The sequence below is a fragment of the Triturus cristatus genome, chromosome 3_1 (assembly GCF_964204655.1).
Source record: "Triturus cristatus chromosome 3_1, aTriCri1.1, whole genome shotgun sequence".
Taxonomy (NCBI): Eukaryota; Metazoa; Chordata; class Amphibia; order Caudata; family Salamandridae; genus Triturus; species Triturus cristatus.
Genome location: NC_140583.1, coordinates 23,144,904 through 23,152,519, shown reverse-complemented (window position 1 = coordinate 23,152,519; position 7,616 = coordinate 23,144,904). Strand labels below are relative to the sequence as shown.

General features: G+C 49.9%; 1 long non-coding RNA gene across 1 annotated transcript; it reads right to left on the bottom strand.

The window, feature by feature from the left end:
• Positions 1 to 3,467: 3,467 nt before the first annotated feature.
• Positions 3,468 to 5,218, bottom strand: LOC146859624 (uncharacterized). Its single transcript, XR_014979323.1, has 4 exons — positions 4,862 to 5,218; positions 4,498 to 4,588; positions 4,327 to 4,401; positions 3,468 to 3,788 (listed from the first exon to the last, which is right to left on the bottom strand). It is a non-coding gene; the product is annotated as an uncharacterized LOC146859624 (long non-coding RNA).
• Positions 5,219 to 7,616: the final 2,398 nt, after the last annotated feature.

Sequence of the window (7,616 nt, the reverse complement as noted above, 5' to 3'; positions counted from 1 at the left end):
AACTGCTCCAACTTCTTGGATTCCTTGTCTGGTGGAGCAAAAGGAAACGCACTCGGGGATGTCGAGACCCGAACCACCAAACTCTCAGGTGTTGGGTGAGGAAGGCAGGGTCGCCCGGGGCCGGGCGATAGCATCGTCCTACACCCTTGTCCACAGGGCCCCCTGTGTTGGGCCGGGACCAAGTGCCCAGAAGCACATCAGTAAGTGCATCATTAAACGGCAACAGCAGTTCTGTAGAAGAAGAGGCTGGCCGAAGCACTTCAATCAGTAGGTTGGTCTTGACAGAGTAGAGAGCTCAAACCCAAGAGCCTCAGTCGCCCTAGGTAGCACCGTGGAAAAGGTACCACTCTCCTCCATAGTAGCTGAAGGGGATGGTGAACCAGGCGCCGGAGTGTAATCCGGGCCACCAGCCTCCTCCTCCTCATCCCAGTCGGAGACAGACTTGCACTGTGCTGCAAGAGGGTCTTCAAACCCCTCCCAGTCCTCCCCTTACTCCACAAGTGGACGAGAATGTGGGTGAATAAAAGGGTAAAAGTTCCCCATTGGCGTCGGGATCGGTGTCGGGAGACATCCCTCCGGCACCGTCTTGACGTCGGAAAAGAAGTTGATGCCGGTGTCGGTCGCCGGCGCCGGCGGCATCGGTGCTGCCGTCATCGGCGTCGGCGATGTTGGCGGGGGCCGTACGTGGTCCACCGGCAAGACCAGGGAGCCGGAGCCATGGAGGCGTCTGGGCATCGAGGACGTCGGGGCCGGAGCCGGCGACGTCGAGGAACGCGGAACAGTGGGGCCCGTGGGGCCCGAAGGCGTGCGGACGGGGCCGCACGGTCCGAAGATACGTGCCATTGCAGATACGAACTCGTGCAATTCGTCCGGAGTCGCCGATGGACCCGGGAAAGGTAGGTAAGCCAACAGTAACTGCTCAGGCTCTGTTGGAGCAGAAGGTGCGGTGCCAGTTGCCCCCTCACTCACGTCCCGTGACTGGCGAGGGGAGGACGAAGAGCGGCAACGCTTCTTCGACTTCTTGTGCTTCGCCTTACCTGACTCTTTGTGAAGACTTTGAATGATGGTGCTTGCTCTGCGACCGGGCCCTCTAACCTCCCACGGGACCAGGACCTGGAACGACGTGGGGCCGGCTCCCGGGCCTTCAGCCACTTGCGGGACTGCTACCGCAAAATTTTCGGGACCATGGCCTGGCAGTGGGGGCACGACTCGGTGTCGTGGTCACGTCCCAGGCAGAAGAGACACTCACGGTGTGGGTCCGTCAGGGACATCGTGTGCGGACAGGCCCTGCAAAGCTTGAAACCGGGCATCCCTATGCACCAGGGGTAAGTTTCCGGATCTGCGCTTGCTGGCGCGAAAAAAGAAAGAATGGACGTCAGCGCGCGTGGGCAAGTCTAAGTAGCTCCAGTGACGCCATCTCGGCGAATACGATGCCAGAGACGCACGCGGAGCCGTACGAGGACGCCTATCAATGCGCAGGGGTACTGCTGACGAAAGCTTTCCGGATCCAGTCTGACGCCTGGGGATATTCTAAGGAAAGGAATCTATCACTAAAGTGTCTCTTTCAGATACTCCTTAATTTAGTATTTAGGGGGCACCCTGAACCTTGCTTCCTCAGATCCAGAAATGACAAGAAAAGAAGATAAGAAGAAGGACCGAAGAGCCGTGCAGATCTAACAATATGACAACGCCCACTGACTTGGCCCCAGCCCTACAGCCCTGTCTCCCCTCGAACCTGCTCCTGCGAAACCCCGCTGTGTCCTGCAGCCAGCAACCTCAAGAAACCCGGAGGACCTGCCTGCCTTCACTTCTAAAGACTGCATCTCCCGTGAACACTGGATTTGTTCAAACTGCAGCTTCTGGTGCCAGCCAGAGACCGCGAATCCAGCCCAATCTGCACCCGCCGAACCCGGCCTGAGCTCGAGTGGAAAAACACCACGAGGAGGTCCCCCCGGCAATCCTGACCCGAGATCCGGCGACCCCTGACCTGCCTCAAGCCTCCAGCCGACGCCTGCACCCTAAATCCAGAAGGCCCCCTAACCGTGACCAGGAGCTGGTAAGAAGATCCTACAACGAAAAGGCGCCCCTGTACCCGACGCACCACGGCCTTGTGTGCCCAAACCGACAGTGCCTAGCCAACCCTTAACTTCCCAACTTACCTCTCCAAGTGGTGGTCGCACCCAGAAGTCCTTCGTCTCCCTGCCTGCAGTACTTTTGCAAACCAGAGGTTCTCCATAGAAAACAACAGGGTGCTCGACGTCGAAACAGCACTCCACACCCGGCCGCCCCAGTGCCGCTGAGGGTGCACCTTTTGTGCTACTTTGTTTCTTCATTTGGCCTGACCTTAACCGTAGGAGCTTTTCTCCCACAAACCAGTGGCCTGCTTGCCAGCAGCAACCAACCGGAGGCCCCCTATCCCCCATTGGATAACATTGGGCCTCAACACTCTCACCTGGCCGCCCTAGTGCCACTGAGGGTGCAACAACAGTGCAATACTGACCGTGGGGGACCCCTAAGTCTAACCCCAGAACCTTAACTCCCACAGTCGTTTACTTACCTGTGAACCGTTAACCTGTTTTCCTCCCATAGGGTAACATTGACAATTTTTGTGGAGTTCTGAAATCTAAAAATAGTCCTTAAAAATCGCACAAATAACCAAAACGTGTTTACTCACCTGTTTGCAGGAAATGTCCTAGTGTTGAATCTAGGTATCCAGCACCGAGTTAGAAAAGTAACATAAAAAGTAACTTACCTGTAATTTAATGAAAAAGCCTATTCATTTCAATGGACTGTATGTGCTAAGTGTTGCATACTACTGCTCCGCTGTAAATCAAACTAAGTACAATTTCTATTGCATTTTCAAACTGTTCTATATGCAGTAACGTATTACTGAAAAGTATTTAATGCTTACCTGTGCCAGGCTTGCTTGGTTCTAAAAATAGTATATTTTTATATAAAAACAATTGGCCTAGAGTTCAGTTCTTGAGTGTGTGAATTCATTTGCTGACTGAGTGTGTACAACAAATGCTTTACACTGTCCTCTGATACTGCCTTACTGCTTGACCAAGCTATCACAATCAGAGAGTAAGGCTCTATCTAACTTTAACCTCTGCCTACCTCTGGGGACACTTGGACTCTATACACACTATACCTCATTTTGGTGTGGTATATAGAGATCTCAAGGGAAGAGAGAGGGACCCAAACACCAAAGGAGAAGGGTACCAAGAAGGCTTTAGTTAGCAAAAAAAACAACCTTTGGGTAGATAAGTATACATAAATCACACTAGCACTCAGAACCTTGTGTCACCAAAATGTACACAACGCACACAGGGATAAGGAAACCAAGCAACAAACACAATTCTAAATAATTATTACCAATTTCATTTATATACGTTATAACATACACAGTTTGCTCTTAGTTAAACGTCCATTTGGAATTAATCATAGAATACAGTTTAAAACTGCTATATGGAAACCAATATGGTCATTACAGTTTAAAAACATACACACAAATTGATAACAATGAATAAAACAATACATTTAAAAAAAAATTAAGTGGGAGAACAAGCAGGAAAATGTTTCCTAATCACAGAAAGAACTACTAAATCTTGCACAGATCAATTGTTATATTTCATTAGAAATATTAGTATTTTCTAAATAACAGTTGTCCACATAGATTTACAGTAGACTTTCCTTTCTCAGTACATCGACGCTTTTCGGTGAGCACTACATTTTTACCATCACCTTCTTCAGAAAAGAACAATAACTCCCAAAAGTTAAAACCAAATCTGTAATAAACATAACAAATTATAGTTATTCAAACCGTTTGGTACTTCGTCCCCCCATCCAACCACATTGTCAAAACACCGGTGACACTAAAAGGTTTCCACATTCATTCAAGCCAACAGTCATACATCCAGAGTGCCAGATAGACACTAAGAACCAAAGAAAGCAGATACCTTGATAATGTTCAGAGATAGGTCTAAAACAAGCCTCAGTAAGACCCAGGATGGAAAATTCCTCCTTATCTGGCTCCTACAAGTATCCGTAATACAATGTCCAGATATACTCATTATATTTGAGAGTTCATAGCTATTTAGTTGTCAAACTAGCAACGGAAAACATCTCTCACCATTTACCTTAGGTGTAATATCAAATGCCGATGTCAGAGCGCCACTCGCTTTAAAATACCACTTTTATATAGGTGCGATCTCAATATTATATTTTAATTAGGGCATGTACCTATTGAGAGGCAGACAGTAATCACTCTTAGTATAGGAAGGCTCATAGCTATTGTAAGGAGGCACACTACGATAATGAAATTACCTCCAAATGTACGGCCCAGCAGAAAGGTGAACACAGCTCTTGGCTCTTCTCTAAAATCCAGTACTTCCCTGTTATCTAGGATAAAAGAGATAGATCCTCCTTTTTTATTTTTTTCCTTTCAGTAGCTACCCACTAATTATATAACACATATATCCTACTTATATAACTTACCTATAGTGCTTGCAGGGTCTTGTCTATTGTAATTACCTCCACTTTGCATAGTCCCGTTGGAAATTCCGGGATGACAATTAAAAGCAAGGGTCTGCAAAAACAAGGCAGATTCAATGTTCAATGCAATAACAGCTCAGTGGCATCTAATTATGTTTTAACTAAAACCAAATATCTCATTTAGAATAGGAATTCCCTGACAAGTTAGCTGGACAAAACAGGAAGCTACATATGGCCGGTACGTAATATCGTACAAAGAAACTAAAGCACCAGCCAAGTCCTAATAACGTAGCTATGGGATAAATCCTCCCCCCGCCAAAACTCGCTAAAAGAACTGCCAAGTCCTTAACTAAATCCTTCACTATACCTGTATAATGTCGAAAGATACGCGGGGTATACGCCTCCGTCGGCAGATAAAACTGCACTGCCGATGCATGCCGAAATCAAAAATATTTGAGTATAGTTTGTGGCGGAATGCCCGGTGCCTCTCTGGCTACGCTGCCGAGGTGCCGGGAAGCCGGGATTCGGAGGAATCGGTGATTTTTTCACCAACTCGTGCTCTGGCTGGAACGCGCACAAAATGGCGGCCGTGAATCGCCACCGAAGCCCTCGTTGGCGAGGGAGCCCGCCGCGCTGGGTGCGCGTGCGGGACCTGCAAAACGGCAAGAGTCTGCCCGCGTGACGGCTGAGGACTGTGCACAGGCGAGGTGAGGCTTAACGTGCGCAGAGGCAGAGTGCAGAGGCAGTCTGACCCCAAGATGGCGTCGCCGGGAGCTCCAGGCGGTCTGCGGTAATGTTACAGACCGCAGATCGGGAGCGGCGATTGTCCAGCACTCCCTCCCCCTGACAGGATACTCTGCACACTGCCCTCAGAGCCTGGACCCGGAGATCTCTCATTAGCTGCGGGGGATCGGAACCGGCCGAGGGCCCCAACGCTGGTGAGCACAGGAGCCCACGGAGAGCGCTGGCTTGTGGCATGCCGAAGGGGGAAGAACATGGGGAGCCCAGGACTTACCCGTGTTGCTGAGAGGCCCTGGGAGACACGCGAAACCCCCCACTAGAGTGGAAGGCGGAACGAGGCGCAAGGACATCCAGCGTTCAGAGAGGGTTGAGAAGCGAATAGAACTGCCTGGGACGCAAGTTGTGTAAACACCCCGGAAGCTGAGAACTGCGGATCTGGGGGCTTTGACTCTTGCCCAAACCTTATACACAGGTAAGTGGCTCGCAAACCAAGCGCTGGTAAGCTGCGTTGCTGCCTGATTGCTGAACCTTAAGCAGGGAGGACAAAAGAGGTGAAAGCGAAACCCACAAGACCACAACAGCTATAAACCCGCCGTCACACATGCAGTAAGGGCATCACAGCAAGCCTCCATTACTGAACCCTCCTACCCGAGACCTCCTGACACCTGCAACCACACCAGTGACGCACGGATAAGAGCAGTAAGTGGGGACAGTGGCAGGGGCAGCAAGAGGTGTGCACCGCAGGCTTCCCACCAGCAGTGGCAACCACTGCTGTGTATTGGTCTACCCTCCACATGTTCACAGGTGACAGAGACGGCATGCAAGGTAATTAATGTGCAGTAGGGAAGGAGCAACCACAAGTCTGGGGCCCTGAAGGGACAATAAGGGCAGATAAATCCTCTCCCAACGGGTGAACAGACGAAAGTTGTCCTCCTCTAGACTCTTAGGGTACTTGGGGGTAGTTCGGTCCGAGTCAGGAGTGAGATGCACTCCTTGCCCCATTTCTTCACAGCTGTGCAGCACTTAGTGCCAGCTGCAACGTTTAGATTTGCGCAAGTACGCACCCTGGTCTTTTGCTGCATTGGCAGCAGCCCCGATATTCTGGACACAGGGCATTTGAGCCCCTTTGAGATGGCCAGTTGACCAGAGGGACCGGGAGGTTTGTAGGGCGCCAGGCCCTAATGTGTATTTGTGGTGCTAGGAAATGTTTTTCTTGTAGTTTGATTCTCGGACCCGGTTCTGGCTACCTCTAAATGTGTTTGTATGATTTTGAGGTTGTCTTGCATACTTTGGTTTATGCTAGTGAGATTATGTTCCACCCTGTGCTTTATGCCCCTAATGTTGGAGATACTTAGGAGGTAAGTGTCTAATATTAGATTGTTTAGATTACGGGCGTACAATGCGTTTGGGGCCTATTGTGATGCTGTGCATTATGTGGTTTATGTCACAGGATGATGTTAAGTACAGTGACTTTCCTCTTACACCACTCCATCTTCTGTCTTATCTTGTTGAATCAGTCCTGTTCTGAAGTAACAACCTGTTCCTGATCGCCTCACTTTCCTGACTCCACAATAGCTCAGATCCCTTCACCCGACGTCTGGATTATATGCCCCCTTCTTGTCCTCATACTTCTCCTCACCACCGCTTTCCTAGTAACACCCTTCCCATATCCCCACCACCCTCCTCCTCCACAATTTCCCAACATGGCCACTACTCGAATTAAGTCTGGAATTAATTGCTACAAAATCATTTACCCTTCTAACCTGACTAAAGCTGCAGCAAAACGTTTCAAATATAACACCATTGAATGTTTCCCCGATTCCCTTTTTGTTGATCAGTTTTACAATGGTCGTTATGAAAGGCTCAAAAAAGATCTCATTTTTTTCACGCACGACATACCCTCTTGGTCTACCAGCTTTTACAACTCCCTTAACGTCACCTCCTCCTCCTCTATCCCTCATGGGAAACAGCTAAAAATTTCCCCCTCTGCGGGTTTTACCGGCTCCCTCACTATCTCACTCTATAACAACGGTACTGTCATGATCCAAGCCAAAGACACCTGTCTCTCTCTCTTTGACCACCTCTTCCCTTCCCTACTCCCCTCCCCTGCGACCGGGCTATCCCTTGACTCTTCATCTAGCTCCACCAATTACTCCCTTTATCCTCCCCTGACCCCCCACTCTCCAATAGGCTGCACCCTTGGGAGGCACAGGTCGACCCTCTTCTCTCCCCTCCCCTCCCATTCTTCCCCCCTCACAGTATGCCCCCCCTCTTCACTTCAGCCTTACCTCTAGCTAACACGCTCTTCGTCCATTCTGCACTGTCCCGGCATTCCATTCTCATCTCCTCCCCCCTATCCCTACTGGCCACCCCCCTCCTTA